Source organism: Monodelphis domestica, chromosome 5 (assembly GCF_027887165.1).
Source record: "Monodelphis domestica isolate mMonDom1 chromosome 5, mMonDom1.pri, whole genome shotgun sequence".
NCBI classification, from domain to species: Eukaryota; Metazoa; Chordata; class Mammalia; order Didelphimorphia; family Didelphidae; genus Monodelphis; species Monodelphis domestica.
Window position 1 is genome coordinate 158,666,586 of NC_077231.1, and position 23,086 is coordinate 158,689,671.

Below are 23,086 nucleotides of genomic sequence, written 5' to 3' on the forward strand. Positions count from 1 at the left end.
TGACAATGGGTGTGAGTTTATTGCAACTGGTAGATCTTTTAAAGATAAAAACCACAGGAATTACAAACAATCTCCTGTAAGAAAGGTCCATGGGATAGTGTAACAAGAATGTAGATAGTATGGATAATAGGTTAATGGTTGGGGCAAGATAATGGTTCCAGGAATCACCTGGGGTTCATGGACACAGTCAGAAATCTTATTATGAGAAACTAAAAGAAGGAGGAGACAAGGGCACTCAGACACATTCTCAGACAGACCATGAGAATCCAGCCTCTGAGGAGGGCTCTCAGATCTTTATCTAACATAAACCAAACTATATCAACCTCTAACATCTCCTCTTTCTTTCTTTCTTTAAAATAAAAATTTTAGACTGCATGAGGTAGAATGAAGCCAGTGGACAATGGAGAATATAACAATATCAGAAGATATGATCAAGATTAAGAATTTTCAGAAATAATTGATAAAGAGTATACAGTTTAACAAATGACTGATAATAAACATGAGTACATAAAATCAAAATTAGTATTGTCAGATAATACAATTTGAAATGCAAAGCAATTAAAAGAAAGCTATTATCTATATTATGCACTACGATAGGCAAAATGTTGAATAAGGGGGGCTAGAAACATCTGAGGGTAGAGAAATTTACAGGTTGTGAAAAAATTTCCAGGAAGGGATCAATCAATTTACTGGGTAGAATTAACAATGGGTAGCCAAAGAGGGGGATTAAGACACATTGATAAAATGGGTTATGGAGAGAGCAGGGGGTAACAATGCTTTCACCCAACAGAACTCTTGATGGAGGAGCCAAATCTGCCCAGATGCATATAAGGCCAGTAAGTCTCTCCTTTTACAGATATTACAGTAAGAAGGGCGATGATAACCACAAATAAGGGGCTGGTTTCTCAGCAGGGACATTGGTGGTAAAGTAGCACCTGTCGTGGCAACAATGCATTTGATCTGTCCCCATGTTGGTAGGTTGGCTCTGTTAGTTCCTTACACAGGTGATTGCAGCAGTTAGGTGTTGGAGTCATGGTGAAGTCAGACAAGCTGCTCCAGAACCCAGATGGGAGAGACAGTGGCTATAGGAAAAATACAGAGATCCTCTTCCCTAAAAGAGGATTGGGGAGGGAGGTTACCAAGGATTATTGAAGATATCTTTCCAAATGACCTTTTGTCTGGGAATTATATGGGATTCCTGTCTTTAAAATTATTTTGAATTATGATGTGAAGTTATCAAGAGTTTTGGATATGTATGCAGGGCCATTGGCTGTTTTAAGGGTTTGAGGAATACCCCAAAACTGAAAAGCACAGAGTAAATTAGAAATTATAAGTTTAGCTGCTTCACTAGTATGGATAGAAGAAAGAACTAGATTAGAAAAAGTATCCACAGATATGTGAATAATGGAGAAACCTCCAAATGAAGGATAATGAGTGATGTAAAATTTTTTTTATTAAGTTAACGTATTGAAAAATAAATTCTACTACTTCAGGAGATATAAAAATTCTTGAGGTCCAACCTATAACTTAAAATTTTAGATTCTAATTCCAAAGTAAATAACTAGATTATACTTGTGACATTTAATTGTAGGTCAAGCAGAATCTCAGAAATACAGGGGAAAAGATCTTGTTTAAAAATAGAGATGCAGAGAGTGAGCAGCAAATATCAATAAAATCAGAGTATAATAGATGTGGTTACTTTCTTCCTAAAGGACAAAATATTCTACCTATAATCAATAATACTCCAATTCCAATCATTATAATTTGAAAAGAAGTTGCTTGCATATTCACATAACCTAGTAATTGCTAAAAAAACCTACCTATATAAATGTAAGCTTCTATCTTATCCTATCTAAAAGTCTATTTAAAGTTAGATGATCCTACTCATGATATAATATTTATTAGTTCTCTCTAAGAATCCTAGCTGCAGTAGGAGAAGGGAGGGGTTTGAGGAGACAGGTTTGCTTAAAAAAATAAAATCTTCAATTGTAGTATTTTAAAATCATAGAGATTTTGTTTCTAAAAAATGTCGATTCCCATACATAAAAGTGGATAATGGAATCCTTTTTCAATAACCAATGAAATTATTTTTAATGCAAATATGTGCTTCTGCTAGTCAGCTAGATTTTGATTACTTAACTCCTGCTGTGAGAAGAAAGAAGGGACGGGGAACAGGGAGTGTGAGTGAGTCATGAAGTTTGCATTCTGTCAATTCTTGCTTAACAAATAATTTCCTAGGAGGGATTAATATAATTAATTTTTCAAAATGTAATCCAAAATTTATATCAAGAATGTATTATGGTTGACACAGAAACATTTACAGGAAAGACTGACCTGTTAGCATATAAAAAAAGCAATGTAGATATTTTCCCCCCCAAAAAATTATTCTAATCATCTGAACTATAAATCTTTCATATCTGATATATTCACATTAGCATCCAAAAAAGTTAATCATTGCATTACTAATTTAGTTTAACTAACTCTAACCTGTATGTGAGGGAGAGGTTAAATTATTTTTACAAATCTATCCAAGGCCTTAGTAGTTCTTATCTCAAAGCTTGGCTTTTATCCTAGAAAAACTATATCGCTGAAAAGAAGAAAGAAAAAAAATCCCTTTCTTTCCAATACTTTTTTAACACTTTAAGTACAATATATATAAAATCTGTATGTTTTAAAACCTAAATAATAAATCAATCCCAATGGATATTAATTAAAAGCTTAACAAATTCCAAATTGACTGATTAAATTCCCATAACAATGTTTCCTATATTTCAATTTTCCTTTCAAACCTCTGCTAAGGGCAGAATAAATACTCTAGAATAAAATTCTCTAGATTTGACACTATAACCCAAATAATTCTTCATAACTAAGAATTTTTCTCTCAAATTCTGAACAAACATTCATAACTATTTTTCACTTACTATTTGTCTCACATTGTCTGGCTTCTCTTATTTACTATAAATAGAGGAGAGGTAACTACTTTTAATTACCTAAAATTAATAACCTAATTCCAAGTCCTATTTAAATTATGAACTGGTCAGATTTCCATAGTCAATTAATTATACACAATGTTTAAAAAATTGATTTTCTACACAGTACAAATTCATATTTCAATTATGACATAATAAGAAATTATATTTGGATACATTCAAATTCTAAATACCTTTGTAACCTCAAATAAACAAATTATCACATTTAAACTACAAAACTTCCAATGCTAACATGTAATCACTTATAGATATTTATAACAGTACTTGAAATTAAGGAACATCTAATTTTAAAATGCAAAAGTTAAATCTTAGAGACAGTTCTCCACAATACACTATAACTTTTGTCTAATTGAATTTAGCATTAAAATATGTTATGTTTAATAATAAACATAATAAATATGTTTAATATGGTTTTGTGCCTTTGTAAAATAAAAATTCTGTCTAGTGTTGAGCTGGCTATAAATTACATTTGAATAGTTCTCAAATTTACTGAAATCATTATACCTATATCAATGCTAATGATAATAAAGAATTCTCTAACTAGGAATTGTACAGAATTAAATTTAGGTGACATTTAAATTTAGCTGATACACAATAAACACCATAAAATTACACTGAATTATAGTACATTATCAGACTCATAAGTAATTTTCCAAAGTTACACATATCAATCTTAAGTATAAAATTTCAGTAAATAGTCAAATTTTGTGTGTTTCAAATTAATCTTTTTTTTTCTCTAATATGGACTGTCTAAAATGAGAAAAAAGAAGATTTATGGAACACTTTAACAAGTTTAGAGGCCAGAATTGCCTCCCTATGAGAATCTGAAGCATATTTTTTGAACACCCAATTAGAAAAACACAAAGACAGGACCTGTAATGTGGACACACATAAGACACATAAAACAAACATTAAACATAAATTCAGGATTCTGATAACTAATCTAATATTGTGTTAAAAACACACACATACACACACACATATGTGTGTATGTATATATATATATATATATATATATATATATATATATATATATATATATATATATATATATATATATATATATATATAATTCTTCTTGTGTCATCTCAGTCTGAAAACTTCACTGAAAAATTCCATCTTGCTTTTTCCAAAGTTCTGTCTCTTGAAAAAGTAAAGCATTTGTCTCAAGGCTTGCTGATAGGGCCAGCTGCTTTCACTTCTGACTGAGCTTGAGAATTAGATGGAATAAGTTCAGGCTGTGAGGGAGGGGATTCCCTGGCATTTTGGTCAGGTACTAGAGAGGGGAATCTTAACCTGATGCAGAGCAAAGGCAGGATATAATTGAGGTGTGGGATTTGAAGAATACCTGTCTGGGGGAGTAACTATTAAATTGGGTTTTATCTCACTTTCCTCCTTGGGTTTATGAGATTCTGAATTTAGCTTCCAATTGGCGCAACAAGGCGCCAGGTCAAGTGATTCATGAATTAACCCCCAGAGGGTAAAGGTGTTCACAGGGACTGAGGAAGGTCTTTCCAAAGTATAATGTCTTTGTAGCAAACTAACTACTCTCTCTCAATTCTTAATATCAAAAGAACCTTCAAGGGGAAACCAGGGGCACACAGAGGATATATGTTCTAAAAATCTCTGTGTGAGAGACTGAGAAACCTTAGCTCTTCGAGCATTTAACATATTAGTGAGGACCTTGGCAAAGGGCATGACATACAGATTGCCCCATGTTTTACTTCCGATGGTTTCACCCCTGATGATGGGGAATTCCTTACCTGTGATGTCTTTGTGATGCACGTGTTCCCCTGTGAATTGCCCATTACCCAGATCCCTGTCTTTGGGTGCCAGAATATAATAACCCCAGAGGGGGCACAGGACTGTGACCAGAGTTCCACAGGTAAGGAATGGGGAAAATAGTAGGAGGAAAAGCAAAGGTAAAAGTAAGAGGACCTCACCTGAAGATAAGGGCAAGGGAAAAGAAAAGAGTTGCAATCACAGTCACAGAGTGGGGTCAGAAGGGACCCAATGCTGATGACAATGGGTTCAAGTTTATTGCAGTAGATCTTTTAAAGGTAAAAACCACAGGAATTACAAACAATTGCCCTTGAGAAAGTTCAATGGGAAAGTGTAATAAGAATGTAGATAGTGCACCTAGTAGGATAATGGTTGTGGAAAGATAATGGTTCCAGAAATCATGCTGGGTTTATGAAAACAGTCAGCAATCTTGTTATGAGAAACTATAAAAGAAGGCAGAGGCAAGGGCACTGAGACACATTCTCAGACAATGAGTTTGACTTCTGATGAGGGCTCTCAGATCTTTATCTAACAGACCCAGAGATTAGTCCTTTATTAATATTTGAGAAATGTGACATCTATCAGAGACATTTGTTATAAACAATTTCCCCAATTTGTTGCTTCCCTTCTAATCTTGTTTGTAACAACCTTTTTAATTTAATATCATCAGAATTATTGATTTCACTTTGTTTGGTCATAAATTCTTTCCTTCTCCTTAGATCTGACATTTAAACTAGTCTATGTTCCCCCAATTTATTTATAACATCACTCTTTATGTTTAAATCACTTGCCCATTTTGTCCTTATCTTACTATAGAGTATGAGATATTGATCTAAACCTAATTTTTGCCATACCATTTGGCAATTTTCCCAGCAGTTTTTGTCAAGGAATGAGTTCTTAGCCCAAATTCTAGGATTTGGGGGTTTATCAAACATTAGATTATTCCTTATCTTTTACTCTTTATCTATTCCATGCATCCATCCTTCTATTTCTTAGTCTCTAATAAATGGTTTTCATGATTTCTGCTTTATAAAGCAGTTTCATCTGTTACCATTAGGCCACCACCATCCTCCATATTATTTTCCATTAGTTTTCTCCAGATATATGTTAAATCTAGCTTTTCTGAAATTTCATTCACTTTCTTTACATCTTTCTAATCCATTGTTTAGTTAGATTTATCTAGGTCTGATAGGGGAAGTTTGAAGTTCCCAACTAGTATACTTTTACTATCTATTTCCTTGTTAAGGTCTTTTAATTTCTCCTTTTAAGATATGGATGCTATGCCATTTGTTGCAACAGTAGGTCAATTTTTTAAAGAAACTCTTTTCTTTATTTTTTGGTGCCTTTTTTTCACCAGTGGACCAATTTTGTTTTTTAAACTGTTGTTTTCTTTTTGTATTATTTTCATTTCTTTTCCCCATTTTTCTTCAACCTGTCTTCTTTGATTTTTAAAAAAAAATTTAGCACATCCAGTACCTAAGCCCAATTTCCATTTTTCTTTGAAGTTTTGCATGTGGTTGCTTATATCTCACTGTCCCCTATTGACTCTGTGCCTTGCTCTGTGTCTCTATAGAAATTTTCTATGGTTAGATGTTTCTTTATTCTTTGCTCATTTTCTCAGCCTTTTTCTTTTTTCTTTTTTTTCTTTTTTTTTGCCTATGGACCACAATTCCTGAAAGGACATATTAATTTTATATCTTATAGTTCTATTCTAGATCCTCAAAAGTTGATGAAACAAAATATTTAACATCCACTTGCTAGTCACCATTTATGAAATGAACTGGAAAAGGAACTGGCTAACCATTGTACTATATTTGCCAAAAAAAAAAAACAAAAAACAAAGGAGATCATAATGTCAGATAATACTAAAATGACCAAGCAATAAAAGTATTTTATGAAATGATTTTTTAATTATTAATTTATCCAAAATTTAAAAAAAATGTAATTTGAAGGACAGGGGAAAGCCTTAAGAACTTAGAGTTGGCAGGGGTGAGGATAACAGAAAAATGGTCATGGCAGAGATGGCATTTGACTTCAGCTTTTCAGAAAACTAGTGAGTAGTAGAAACATAGATGAGAAAGAAGCATATTCCTGGCATGAGGTCCAATCCATTCAAAGGTAGTGATGAACATGGGAGATTCAAGTGTCCTGTGAACAAACAAGCAAGGAGAATGTCAAGGGGAATGATTTTTCGAAAAGTTCACCCAAACCAATGAACTAATCAACAGGTCAGAGGGTATATGCAGCATTTTCTTACAAATACTCCCCCAACTCCTCAAAGAAAAGAGAGATGCATTTTCTCATCTCTCCTGCAGAACCAAGATCTTTCATTGTTATTGTACAATCTTCATTGTTCTTTCCATTTGAATAGTTGTAGTTATTATGTATATTGTGTTCATAGATATTATTTAATTTATCAACAATAAATTATATATAAGTAAGTTCTCCAGATACAAGAATTAGATCTTGTATCAAATATCATTCATATCTGGTCACTATGTTCCTTTTCCATTATAAATGCCTCCTTTAAACCTCACATTTGTCTCTTAGCTGTACTATTGTAATAAGCTCTTAACTAGTCTCCAGTGTCTCCCCTCTCGAATCTTTTCTTCACACCTCTGTCAAAGTAATCTTCCCAATGAACAGACTTCTTAGGGTCAAATTAATAATGGCTAATGTTCTTAGCCTGATATTTGAGAGTCCTACAATCCACCTCCAAGTTACGTGCTTAGATAGGTCTCTTCAATTTTATATAACATACTCTTCTGTAAAACCAGAATTATTCTCACCCACATACATCCTGCACTTTTTTTTTCTTTTATGCTTTTGTGTTCGCATCACTCTAAACCAGTAATATCCCATCCCAATTTCCATCTTCTGAAGTCATACCCAACCTTCAAAATCTGTACACAAAAAGTCACATACTCTATAGGGAATTCCCTGATCTTCCTTAGCTGAACTTGACCTTTCCATTTTCTGAAATCTCACAGCACTTTAAACTTCTCTTGTATATTTATAACTTGTGTTTGTAGAAAGACAGTGGTTATTGCAGAGGGAGAAACAGTGTAAAAAGTCATGAAACCTTCAGGTCTTCACTCAGTTCAACTACTGGGATTTGAAAGGAACATTAAGGATGGATATTGGAATTTAAGATTAATTTCCTTACAACAGTTTTATCTAGCTGTTAGAATTCTTGCTAAGGGGAGCACCTTTGGAATATTGTGCTTATATCTGTTGAATGATAGAAATTAAAAAAAAAGAAAAACAAATTATAACTCTGATAAGAGCTAAGAAGACAAGGGCTGAAAAGATAAAAATGATGAAAATCTTCACTAACTATTTGGTTGTGCTTCTATCACAAAAGAACTAAGAATAAGGCCAAAAACATAAGGGAAATAGCTAACAAAATTTTCCTGCTGCAGAGAAGTAATACTGTAGATGAATATTAATAGATAATGCCAAAGACCCTCAACAAAAATGTCCAGCCACCTACAAATATGTTCAAGTTTCTCCCATCCTTAAGGTTGAACCTACTCTCTCTGCTAGCTTCCCTTACCCTTCCCTGCTAAATTCTTTGAGAAAATCATTTATACTAGGTGTCTTCACTGCCTTTCACTACTCTCCCTTCTATACATTGTTTTTGGATTGTCTCCTTTCAAGGATTGTTTCCTTTTCCAAAAGTTATCAGTGGTTTTAATTGTCAAATATGGTGACCTTTTCTTAATTCTCATTCTTCCAGACCTCTCTTAAACATTTAACACTATTTTTCATTTTCTCCGCCCCCCCCCCCCAGGTTTTCCTGACATTATACAATGCCATTTCTCGTTCCTGTCTAGTATGGCTCTTTAATCAGTCTCCTTTATTGCTACTTTATCTGTACTGTGCACCCAATACTGGGCATTCTTCAAGACCCTATCCCAGACCCTTTTCTCTTTTCATTTCCTACTGTCTCAAATAGAAATGTTCATCCGACATTTAAAGTTCTTCATAATCTAACTATTTTTTTACCTCCCAGTATTCTTCCATTTACTCCTTTCTACAAACTATAATTCAGCTACCTTGACCTTCTTTCATTTCTTCAAGCTGGTCACACCATCTCCCAATTCCATGCATTTCCATTGGCTCTCCCCCAACCATAGAATGCTATGCCCTTTCACTTCCCTCTCTTAGTTTCCCTAACTTCATTCCTGACTCAGCTAAGGTGCTACCTTCTAAGGAATATTCATCAAATGTTGATTGACAGATCAAGGTATGGAATAGGATTGTAGTGAAATACTATTATGCCTTAAGGAATGATATACAAGATGGTCATACACACACACACACACACACACACACACCTGGAAAAACTCATATGATGCAAAATGAAGTGAGCAAAACCAGAACATTGTACACAGTAACAACAAGTGCTTAATTGGTATTGACTTAATTCATCAACAATGTAAGAATCCAGGATGAAGAAGACTATCTGCTGCCATAGAAGGAACTGATGGAGTCTGAATGCAGATTGAAGCAGATCATTCTTCAATTCCTCTATGGATTTTTCTCTAGTTTAAGCAATATGTTTTCTTTAACATGACAAGCATCATGTAAAACCTATATGATAATACCTGCCATTTTGGGGAGGTGGGAAAGCTGGAAGGGAAGAAGAGAATATCAATCAAAAATGTCAGAAAAACTCTTTGTTTTGAAAATTGTATCAGCCCTATAATCTGGAAAACAATTAAATTAAAAATAAAATAAAGGTTTCGCCTTCTGCATTAGGACTTTCCCAGTCCCCTGACATAACTCATCATGTCCAGCTTCTTTTCCTCTTTTAGACCACATCCATCTACCTTGTATGTGTCTTTTGTGTCTAGTTATTTATATGTTTCTTTTTTCCCATTAAGGTATTAGCACTTTGAATGCAGATTTTTTTCACCTTAATTTTATACCAGTTCTTAGTACACAGTTTTGTAAATAGTAAATATTTGTTGGGAAAGCTAGGAGACACAATGGATAGGATACCAGGCTGAGATTCAGGAAGACTCATCATCCTGAGTTCAAATCTGACCTCAGATACTTACTAGCTATGTGACCCTATGCAAGTCATTTAACCCTGTTTGCCCTAGTTTTCTTAACTATAAATAAGCTGGAGAAGGGAATGATAAACTACTTCAGCATCTTTGCCAATAAAACATGAAATGGGGTCACAGAGATTTGAAGATGACAGAAATGACCAAAAATATATATTCATCAAGAAAAAAAATTAATGATTACCAAAAACGAATATATGACAGATATGTCTACAACAAAATATATCTATTTAAAATTAATTCCTAAAAATTACTGAACCAACACGTGTTTAATAAATATCAATTGACTAACTGCTCATCAATTGTGTAAGAGAGACCAGAGCAGCAAAGCCTTTCAGATAAAAGGAAACAGCAACTTGCCCAGTAATATCATCTGAGGACTTCAGCCATTCTGCAACATCAGTGGTGTGAATTAATCTTCCCACTTTTTCTTTTCAGGTGTGCCCCTACACATATTTTATTTGGTGTGTGTATTCTCTTCATCCCATTAATAATGTGGTTCTCTAGGCAAAATCTCACTATTATATGTTAGGGGTATCTTTATTTTCTCTCATATTGATATACTGCTTTAGTAAATGTTTTTTGCTTTAAAGATATATTGTACTTGGTCTATTGGAAGAAAACATAATAAAATATATTGCTCTGAGTTGAAATTAATTAATATAGTCCCTTAAAGCTGAAGTAGTTTTCTGGAAGATGATAAAGGAAAGGGGCAAAGGACCCTGTATTAACATGTGTAACATTTCCTGGATTGTCAGTTTAGTGAGCATTGCCAAGGGAGCATGAGATCCTGGAAGTAACCATAGCAACCAAGCTAACTTTTACCCAGAGTACATAGGACTGGTGACATTTGAACTTGGCATTGGAAGAGGAAATTGCAAAAAGGAAGTCATGGAGAATCTATCTTGACTGAACTAAATGGATTAACAGAGGGAGTGAGGGACTGGAGTCAATCATGGACCTGCCATCCCACCCCCTGCCATTCTCCTCCTCTTATTCCCTAGGATACTAAGGCTTGTTAAACTAAGGGTAAGGGACTGAATATAAAGGGACAAGCTAGACACTTCTTAAAACTAATGGGCATCTTCAAAGAAACTGAACTGTCCAGGCAGCCATTAATCTTTCTTCCTCCTCTTTTCTCTTAAGGGTATTTAGTATAAAGCTGCCATCCCTAGCCAACTCGGGACAATTCTTTTCTTTTTCCTTTCCAGTGAGAGGAGGAGCAGAAAGATGGAGAAAGAGAAAAATTTTCTTCTGACCTGAGTGCACTTTTATTCTGTTACCTCTTTGAATTCTTATATAATTTCTTATCAGATATAAAAAAACAATAGCAAACAAAATCCACTGACCTCTAGTAATCTGTTTATTACTCTGCTTGGGAAAATATTGAGAGAAGAGAAAAAGGTTTTCCTTGAAGCAGCAGAAAACATTTTTACCCTTCAGCAAAGCCTGAGCTGGGAAAGGGAGGAGACCTGGAGTCCATAGGAGAAAGAAAGCAAATAAAAAATCATCAGTGCCCCTTAAACCTAGTAATCGAAATTAATTAGGCAATAAACATTATATTCAAAATCATTATTAATAGACAGAAGCGCCCCTTTTCCCATATTTCAACAGAACCTTCCCTTCTGTATTACAGCTCATGAGTAGACAACCTAAATTCAGACAAGTGCTACATCCCCATTGTGAAATTGTGAACCAAGATTGGGTGTCCACTCTTGCCTGGATACTGATTCCCCATTCTCTAAGCCCACTTCTGATGAAGGTAACCCAAGGCAAACACAACCCTTTGATTCTCATACCTACTACTTCTTCCCAATAGTTTTTGTTTGTGGACAATCTGTCTTGATATTACTTTATAAGTACTAATCTTGTACACTTCTGATTTGTATTTCCAATATCTTAAGTTCTACCTGACCTTTTCATATGCCATGAGATTGAACCTTCCTTCAATGGATTATTTCACTCAGTAATAATGTGACCACCTTGAGAACACTTATAATCCTGTTTTGGGCATGTTTTAATTTATTTTCCCGGTTCATATAGTAACATACATTTTAATGAATGTTTAACAGTCTTTAATAAATTCAATATATTAATAAATAAATTTAATAAGCACTTTAATAAAGACTGTTCTATTCCATTTTGTTTAGGATAATATTGCAAGTGAGACCCACTTTAAATTTCTTTTACATGTGGGAATATCATCTACATTCAACAGCCTGCATCATAGATAGGCATTTCTATTTCCTTTGTATGTGGAAATTATTTTACAACTGAATCTAGCTCTAGTTAACTCCAAGAATATACAGATTACAAGGTTTTTCTCCACTACAAGTCCATAGTCTTACATGTTGTATATATCCAATAACCATCCACTGAGTGAATGTGAAATTACAAATTTCATGCATTTTGGTTACATCAAAGTGACTACTACTTCTAAACCATCTACTCCTAAAATGAGCAGCATTAATTCTACCTCATTGTCTACTCCTCAGTTCTGAAAGGCATCTTTATAAGGTTATAGGCTTTAAAGAATAAAATATCATACACTGACATCATCAAGTCCAGTCCTTCAACTATGTACAAGTATACACACACACACACACATACATACACACACACACACACACACACACACACACACACACATTCAAAATGTACAAAGCCCGGAGTGGTAAAATCACACAGGTGATCAGTAACAAAGTTGGGTCCTCTAATTCCAAATGCTATGCCCTTTTTAATGTATTCCTTTTTTTTTCCTTCTGAAGAAAAAAAAAGTTTACAATACTAGTCACAGTATTTGTGGAGCAATGACTTCTCTATGGTGAATATAATTTAAGTCTACAATTTTAAAATTAAATATGATATAAATGTTATTTCCAATTAATTTCTAACTTGGATTTTAAATTACTATTTTCAAGTTTTCATGCATTTTGCTTTTGTACCATAACCATTTCCTATCCGATGTCACCTTTCTAAACCTGAGCAACAAAGTTATGTAGACATGATCAGTAAAATGTATGCAACCATATGTACCTGAAACACATGCCCTCTAATAGGAGAAAAGTTTTTTTATCATCTATTTTCTGAGGATAATAATAATCATTATAATTAATCTGAACCTCGCTGCCTTTTATTATTATTTTCATTTTTTTAAAACAATGGTGTACATTGTTGTCTTGGCTCTGCTTATTTTGCTCTGCATTAATTTATGTCTTTGTTCCTTTTAATTCCTAATACTTATTGCTTTTAACAGTAAAATGGTATTTTTAAAATAATTTAGGAAACTTTAATTAGTACTATAATGTAATAAAATAAATGAAAAGCCCCACAGATTTAAAATTTTTTAAAATCACAAATACACAATGTATATGGGTGATATTAGGCTTGACAATAGTATATGTAAAAGATATCTGGGGGTTTTGGTGAACTGCTAGATCAATATCAGTTGAGATAGTGTGACATGGCCGCCCCAAAGGGTAATGGGATCTTTCACTGAATTAATAAGTCTATGTAGGGACATGATAGAAGTCCTCAAGTATTTGAAGAGCTGTCACCTAGGAGAGGGATGAGATTTGTTGTGTTTGACCTTGAAAGCAAGACTAGGAGTAATGAGTGGATGTCATGGAAGGAAATTTTTAGATTTAATGATTAAACCATTTCTAGCAGTTATAGCTATTCTGAAGTAGAATTAACGTTTGAATAGCAATTAGTCTTTAGATAGAGGTTCAGGAACATTGACTCACTTGCCATGGTTTTCAGAATATTCTTCTATTTACATACATAAATAGGACTAGAAGTAGATCTACCAATATCCAATCCTTCATAGTATACTACAGTATAAGATAAAAATATTTAGAATGGCAATACTATGTTATCCAAGAATAGTAAATTAACAAATGCTCTGGCTCTATTTGATGCTAACACCAACTAATAGTAATATAAAAAAATTCAATCAACATGGTGTTTCATCCACACAATGTCAGATATCCAAGGCATGCACAACATTGCTGAAGTATTTTGGCATTAGGACCAAGCAGCCTTTCTGTAGCAATACTAACATGATTTTTGGCTCTATCATGAATTTATACTGATATAAAGGCACTTCAGTTTGATTATGGAACTGGCAATTCTATGTCATGAAATGGGATGCCAGAATTCAATGATATTATTTAAAATTTGCCTCTTAAGATGGACAGAGCTAAGCCAAGCCAACATTATAAAGTATTTTTTTGGTTCCTTTGTTTTTGACCATCTCAGTCTTCCTATAATTTACTTTTGATACTGGCCCCAAAATGTACTTTTGAAAGAATACCTCAAATTCAGTAATTCATACACATAGTATGATTTTAAATCTATACATTACTTTTTCATTGGAGGATATAATAAAATTGAATCTTTGTCATTAGAGTAATTTCTGGCATCATCAGGTGATTCCAGTATCACTGGATAAGTACAAAATTTATCAGGGTTACTCATATCTAAAGTAATCATTTCACCTCCACTAAAAGAGACACCATTTCTATGGCTACCAGTAATCTGGTATGCATAAGCATATTATGCATTATGCATAAGCAATAGTCCTTAAATGTTACTTTTCAACAGAGTTTAAGTGAATATTCCCTGATCACTCATCTTAGGCAGAATTCCTGAGCCAGCAGATGGCTCCCATTAATTGATGACTTAATAGGTCTATGGTTTCCAGTAATAATTGTACAGAAGTAACAGTGCTAGAAGTTACTCATGGCCAGAACTTAGGTGAATATTCCCTGCTCAATCATCTTAAGCAAAATGCCTGAGTCAGCTGATGACTCTCATTAATTGATGGTTGTCATCATATAAATGGCTGTCTACTACAGTGATCCACAATATTGAGGCTGAACCGACATTTTTATTATAGCATACGTGTATGGAAGGCCCAGAGGATTCATGTGTCATTGCTTCTAAAGTGTGGGGGACCAGCACCTTATTTCCTTTACATGTGAATTTAACATTTCCTGTGATAAGTCAAAGTATTAAGATCTAAATCGGAATAGTGGTGTCTTCTCATCTAAATACTCAGAAGTTTTAAGGGCCTGTTTAAGACCCCAATGGCTATTGTACTCCTATCAAATAGAGTTGCATTTGAGAAGGTTTTATATTTTAAAATAATACAGGATTTTGTTAATAACAAAGAAAAATGGGGGCAGCTGGGTGGCTCAGTGGATTGAGAGCCAGGTCTAGAGATGGGAGGTCTTAGGTTTAAATCCACTCTCAGACACTTCCTAGCTGTATGACCCTGGGCAAAGTTACTTAACTCCCATTGCCTAGCCCTTACCATGCTTCTACCTTAGAACCAGTACACAGTATTAATTCAAAGATGGAAGGTAAGGGCTTTAAAAAAATAAAACAAAGAGAAATGTCAAAAATACAAATGCATAAACAACTATAAAAATGACTTCCACTTTTATTCAAATTTATTTTAATTTTTATACTAAAGATGTATTTGTAAAATTTCTATATAATCACAGAGATAATTTTCATATAAGTATGTATTATATAAAAATAGCCATCACTTAAAAAGTAATTCTCAGAAGCATTGATATGTGAACATTCCATATCCCTGTGAGGAAAATACATTTCTTTGAATTTTTGAATTTCAAATTATGGTCTTGAGTCTACAGAGATACTTAGAAGTTAGGGAATTGCCCAAATTAATATATTCAGTATGTGTCAGAGGCAGAATTTTAACCAAATCCTCATGGGTCCAAGTTCAAATCTCTTGAATTGTAAACTCAATGCCAAAAATAACACACACACACACACACACATATGTATCTATCTATCTATCTATCTATCTATCTATCTATCTATCTATATACATATATATGTAATTATACTTTTTGTTTGTTTCATTAAGATTTAAAGCTATGGGAATTTTGCTTTCCACTGATTGTACCTAGTCCAGATAGGTTATAATGACACTATAATATAGTACATTTCTATGTTGCTTTTTTCCCCCAAAGAACAATAACTTTTCCTTATTGACTTGCTCTTTTGTGTTTGGGTCCAAGTAGAAGAATGAAAAGTCTATGTTCCTCTATCCTGGCAAAGTCAAAAGAACACTATATTTGGAGCCGGAAGACCTGGATTGGTATCTCAGGATGTGACTTATCTCTTATATGACTCTTGAAAAGTCATTGAAGTTCTTCATCCAACTGGGAGGGTAAAAGCAGGCAAGATCTAAATGCATTTCTAGCTCTAAATCTTTTTCCTTTATTTTTTAATCAGGGCTTACATTTAGCATGATTTCTGGCAACCGTGGAGGAAAAAATAATGAATTAGAAATGTTATCAATCAATCAATATTTATTAAATGACAACTATGTGCCAGTTACCATATTAAACCTTGAGTATTCAAAAAGAGCCACAAGAGTCTCTTTCCTCAAGAAGTTTATAATCTGTTTTGGGAGACAAATATATGCAAAGCAAGCTATGCATTACATAAATAGGAAGGAATTATCAGGAGGGAGGTATTGAAATTAAGAGGGGTTGATAAACATTTATTATAGAAGTAGGATTTAGTTGGGAATTAAAGGAAGCCAAGAAGGTCAGTAGTTAGAGGTTCAAATATTGGATTTGCTATTTATCTTTGTGAACTTGAAATCATCATTTGGATTTTCTAAGACTCATTTTCTTCATCTTAAAATGGATTTGAACTTCATGATCTCTGTGGTTCCTTTTAGCTCTAAATTCTATATGTGGTGCAAAAGTGACTGAAAAATATTCAGTACTATTTTAAAGGCAACATAAATTTTAGATGTTAGATGACTAAAAATAAAAATTACATATTCTGAAATCAACATTTATTATTTGCTATACTTCTGTCAATTAACCATTCTAAACTACTTTCCTCTGAAAATGGGAATAAAATATCTATAGAAATTACCTCACATGGTTTATATGAGGCTTCAATACATGCAAAGGACTATGTAAACTTTAAAGCATTATGTAAATATCAGTTCATTATTATTCAAGAGACTTCACTTGATACCCTTCTGATAAGGAATGCTCAAAATGTCTAGATGTCCATTCTCTTTATGGAATAATTAATATATTATGCTTTTTCCTCTAAATTCACTTCCAAAATGTCCTAAAAGTTGCCATTACCCTGGACTGGGGTATTGAGTGTTTTACCCAGTGAATATCAACAGAATATACTTGTGGATTAAGTAATTGATTATTACCTTCTCTCTCTGTGGGGAAAAAGGGAGAATGTAATAACATCTGAACAGTACTTGTAACTTTACCATACCAGTTCTTTATTTATTTTAAAACCTGATTTATATATCCCATTTTGCATAATGTATATATTCTGTTTGGTTATAAATAAGATATAAATGGGAGGCTTTGTGAAACTCTGTCATTTAAATTCAATTGAAGCATAAGTCCTCAGCCTGTTATATGAACGGACCTCATCAAAAACAAAGGACTATTAGTCTATGTCCCAAAGAGATTAAAGATTTCAGGAAAGGGCTTACCTGTAGAAAAATATTTATAGCAGCTATTTTTATGGTTCCAAAGTGTTAAAAACAGGCTGGAATTTTCTGTTTATTGGGAACTGGCAAAGTTGTGGCATGTCATTATAGTAAAATACAATTGTGCCATGTAAACCTCAAATTTCCTTAGACTTATAATTGTTGAAAATTTCACCATTGGGATATTTCATACTTGGAAAATTTCTTACTGATAGTCTATTGGAATGGGAACTCCATTGGCATGGGAGGTTCCTTCTCTTCCCTTCTTAAGATTACTTTAGGACAGAAACCCTTTGCTGAACAATGGAAAGGACTTTGACCTATGCTTAAGCATAGAACAGGAATTTCTTTGAGACTTGATTGATTTTAGAATTGATACAATGGAGATACTTGGAATAAATCTCCACCCTATTCAGTCCTAATAGGATTGAGTAAGGGCTGCAGCCTAGATCAAAATTTAATTATTCCAATCTCTACCATACTCAAGTTAACAGGATTTAGAAAGGGCTGTAACAAAGGAGTATAGATTTAATCATTTGAAAAATATGACCTTCAAAAGACATGTGCAAAAGCCAGAAACCTCTGGGCGGTCCGGGGTTAAGCGAGAGCCTCCATTGACAGGGAAATTGATGAAGAGTGATTGGTAGATGTGAGGACTGAGGGGAGGCAACTTGGATGGTGTCCTGAAAGATAGGAGGGTCTGGAGACTCAGGGGAGAGGATGGAGTTTTTGGTCGGTGTGGTTCCTGGGCTCTGAGGAAGCTTGCTCTGAAGGAAGCTGAAGGTGGGGGCCTCTGAGACTGTTTCTCCATTTTGGACACGTGAGTAATAGGGACTGATCTCTTTTCTTTGCCCCAGCTATCTAAGGGCTTGGGCCTTTTGGCCCAGCCTAAACAGAGGGGGTATTTAAGCCCTATTCCCTTCTCTCCCCTTTCTCTCTCTATATATATCTCTAATTCCTTTCTTGCTCCTATTGTAATTAAACTCCAAAAAAGGCTGACGGCTGACTTGAGTTTTTCATTTAGGAATTACATAGCTGATTCCTGGGCGACCTTAAATTAATATATATCAGTCTTTTAAAGTGATTCCCTTGTAACATTGTGGCTGACCACACGGGAGTCTAAAGAATCCTCTCAATAAAACTTTTGAAATTCCTTGCCTTTTTACTATACTGTTTCACCACTTAGTCTTTTTTTTTTAACAAAAAAACTCGGCTTAAAGACACAGCTGCTAGAACACGTGAGTATAAAAAACTTTTTCTCTTTTCTCCTTAAGTTAAATTGGAATCAGCAGTTTTTTCTTTTTCTTCCCTTTAATCTTAAGGGACAGCTGGGTAGCTCAGCGGATTGAGAGCCAGGCCTAGAGACAGAAGGTCCTGGGTTCAAATCGGACCTCAGATACTTCCCAGCTGTGTGACTCTGATAGACAGAAAACAGCAGTTTTAAATCTCAGCAACAGGACTCTAAAGTCCTGGCTGGAAGAACTGTTTCTAAATATCCTTTCCCTTAAGGAACAACTTCCTGGATTAAAAAAAAAAAAACCCTGTGGAAAGTTTGTTGCTTTGCCCTGCTCCCCACGTGTTTTGTGAAATTACAAAATATACATATAAAAATGAGTACTACATTCTTTGACAATTATATGGCAGCTGAAGAAGTAGGGGCATTGAGGAATGAAGGATACCTCCAAATTTTTATATTAATAGGTACTGTCATTTTTGTACTCCTCAATACTATATTTAGAGATGAAAAAATAAAAAAATATTGAGGATAAAATAAAACAAAATGAGGATAAAACAAAATGAGGATAAAATAAAACAAAATGAGGATAAAATAAAACAAAATGAGGATAAAATAAAACAAAATGAGGATAAAATAGAAAATATTGAGGATAAAATAGAAAATGTTGAGGATAAAATAGAAAAAAATGAGGATAAAATAGAAAATATTGAGGATAAAATAGAAATTATTGAGGATAAAATAGAAAAAATTGAGGATAAAATAGAAAAAAATGAGGATACAATAGAAAAAATTGAGGATAAAATAGGAAATATTGAGAATAAAATAGAAAAACTTGAGGATAAAATAGGAAATATTGAGAATAAAATAGGAAATATTGAGGATAAAATGGGAGATATGGAAGATAAAATAGGAAAAATTGAGGATAAAATGCAAGCCCAATTAGAAGATCTAAAATGTTTCTTACAGGATCAATGGGCAAACACCCACTCTACCAGAAACAGACCTGTTTCTGAACCTTTGAATGAGGAAATTTCCTTCCCTGAAATAGAGATGGAAAACACCTTCCCTATAGCCCAGTTAACAGACTGCTTCTCTCGTGTAGTGCAAATCTTGTCTGAATTTAATCCCCAAAACCCTTCCCCTGCAATCCCAGCTTCTCATGTTCCTTCTCCTACAGAAAACCAAATTCCAATGCAAGGGAGATCTTGTCCTCCTAGAGAAACCTGTCCTTGTCAAACTGACCCACAGGTGCAAAATTCAACTAGAGGCCTGTTTCCTCTAAGAGAAGTACCTGAAATAGGACGAAATGGGGATGTGGTGACTTTAAGACATAGGATACCGTTTACTCCCCAAGAAATAAATGAATTTACACGAAATATCCCCACATATGAACAAGATCCTTTTCTAGTAACAAAAAAGATGGGAGACATATTTTTTTCAGTATAATCCGTCTTACAAGGACGTTGAGAGCTTACTACAGGCTTTTTTAAGTGAACGTGAAAAAAATAAAATAATTGCTCATGTCAACAAAACCCGGGGGCGTAATGCAACACATTGGCCATCTCAGGATCCCGAATGGGACTATAATAATCCTGAGGACTATCTACAACTATACCGTTGTAGAGAGGCCATCCTCACGGCCATGAAGGAATGTGCGGACAGTACAGATAAGTGGATGGAACTGGAAAAAATTAAGCAAAAGGAAAACGAAACACCCTCCAGATTTATGGACAGAATTATCGAGTTTGGGGACAGATACTTAGATTGGGACTTAAATAAAGAGAATAGTTTAAGACAAGTTAGAAGAATCTTTGTAAACAATTCTTGCAAAGTAATTAAAAATTATTTTAAAACACAATGCCCAAGATGGTCAGATATGGACCTTGAAGAATTGCGAAAAACAGCTATATATGTTTTTAAGGGAAACGAAGAAAAGGAGAAAGAAAATAATGATGACATGGAGGAAATGAAGAAAAAAATGAGATGTGTAATAGATAGGATAACTAAATTAGAAAGTGGGCATGATAATGAACCAACGACAATTGCCCCTCTCCAGAAATCCAATTATCAATCCATTACTTGCCACTTCTGTGAGAAGAAGGGCCACAAAATGATGGAATGTAGAACCTTTCTTAAGATGTTTGGAAGGAATACACAGTTTAATAATAGTTTTAGAAATAATAACTATAGAAATTATGATAATGGTTATAGAAACCAAAATTCTAGAAATTATAATAATGACTATGGAAATAACTATAATGAATATAGAAATAAGAGCTTTAGAAACCAGAATTATAGAAATAGGAATTGGGAATTTAATGACAATGCTCAAATTGAAGAAAATTTTAATGATAATACTCAACAATATATGAGAAATGGCGCTCGTCCAAAAATTACTCGAGGTACTAATGACCCTCAGAGAGGTGCCCTTCAGGAGGGTGCCCAGGGAACTTCCCAGTATAATAAAGATGATTCTTCTTAGATTGTATTGATTTTGTTGATATTAATTAACCTTTTTCAGTTTTTTTTCTCCTCTCCAAATAGTAGGAAAGATGAATAAAGAACTTAAGACTATGATTGGCAAATTATGCACTGAGACCCATTTAAAATGGCCTGAAATTCTCCCTCTGGCCCTATTTTATCTTAGAAGCAGGCCTAGAGGAGACTTACATATTTCACCATTTGAGATGCTTTTTGGACATCCGCCTATACAGGCTAAGCCTTTCTCCCCGGCTTATACATCGCTATTAGGGGGAGATATTACTATTGCTTCCTATATACAGGAGTTACAGCACAAACTACGTGAACTTCATGAATCCGGAGCTGCAGTACAAGCTGGACCATTAGACTTTTCTCTGCATGACCTGAACCCAGGAGATAAAGTTTATATCAAGAATTTCAAGCGAACTGGAGCAACTCAACCTTCATGGGAAGGACCATTCCAAATATTATTAACTACTCCAACATCTATAAAGATTGGAGAAAGAGACTCTTGGATTCACTGCTCACATGTGAAGAAAGCATCTTCTGCTGAGACTGATTGACTCTATCCTATCATATGAATTGTGACTCTATCTTATCATATGAATTGGAGATAATAATCCATAGACAAATGGATGTTTTTTTTCAAGAATATATTGAATTACTGATTTTTTTTCCTTATTTTTTCTTATTTCTTTTTATTTTTTGATCAGAATATTTGATTTTTTTCTCATTTTTTTGCACTGAAGGTACACATAATTAATATTAATATTATTTTTTTCCCTGCAGTAATACAAGTTAATATATATACTCTTGCTATAATATCAATATATGCCTAAAAGCTTTAAACTATGGGAACCTGCCATTTATTGATAAAATATTATAGGACTGTGATTAATGTTTGTGTCTGATTCCAGGAAAAGGGATAAAAACAAGGAGCACAGACTAAACCTGAATAGTGCCAATAGAGCACACATGAAATATTAAAGTGAGACTCAAGGTTGCGACGCTTAACTTATGTTTAAGTCGTAGGACTTCCTTGTATCTACACTCCTTTCGAAGTACTCAAACAAGTACAAAGCTTGACTATCATGCTGGCTCCCTATATCTCTGAAGGAAAAAAAATCAGACAAGGGAATGACATTTCCCCATCAAAATAGAATTCTAATTCTTTCATTCTTATATTATGGCAACTTCCTGTAGTCTTGGCTACAAATGGCTAAGTGAAATATTACTGCATTCTGTCCTACATACTTGTGGGATAGAAATTACTTTAAACTGGACCTATACAAGGCCTATTTTGAATTTTTCTTATGTTTTTGATTATTTTTCTATTCTTTTGATAATTGACACATACACCCCCATAACTGAACATTGCATTCTGAGCTAAACTTGATATTTTTTTTAAATACTTACTTCAGGGGGGATTGTATTTTAATTTAAAATCTAAGAATTTTTGAATTTTTTTTGTTTGAGATTTTATTTTTATAAAAATCCAAGACTTTTGTTTAAGATTTTACTTTTATAAAAAATTCAAAGATTTTGATTTTGTTCAAGAAAAGATCTTCAAGAAAGAAGCTTGAAACTTTTATATCCAGAGAATGAACTGTTGCAGAAAGATGCCAAAAACCTACACTTCATCAAGAAGATTAAGAATGAACTTTCAATGTGATTGATTGGACTGAACTTTTGATTGAACATTTATTGTAACATTTATGCCAAAAGGGACTGCCCCTAATTTGGCTTTCTGTCAATGCGCCTAGCAAACATTGGTTTTGCTTTCTTTTCTTTTCTATTTCCTCTCTCACTATTCTAATTTCTCCTAGAAAATTGAATATTTCTTTAGTTAGAAGTGAATTTAGAACTACAAAATGATTATATTAAATGATCAATGGGGAGACTAGTCTCCCAATGATCATCAGGGGGGATTGTAAACCTCAAATTTCCTTAGACTTATAATTGTTGAAAATTTCACCATTGGGATATTTCATACTTGGAAAATTTC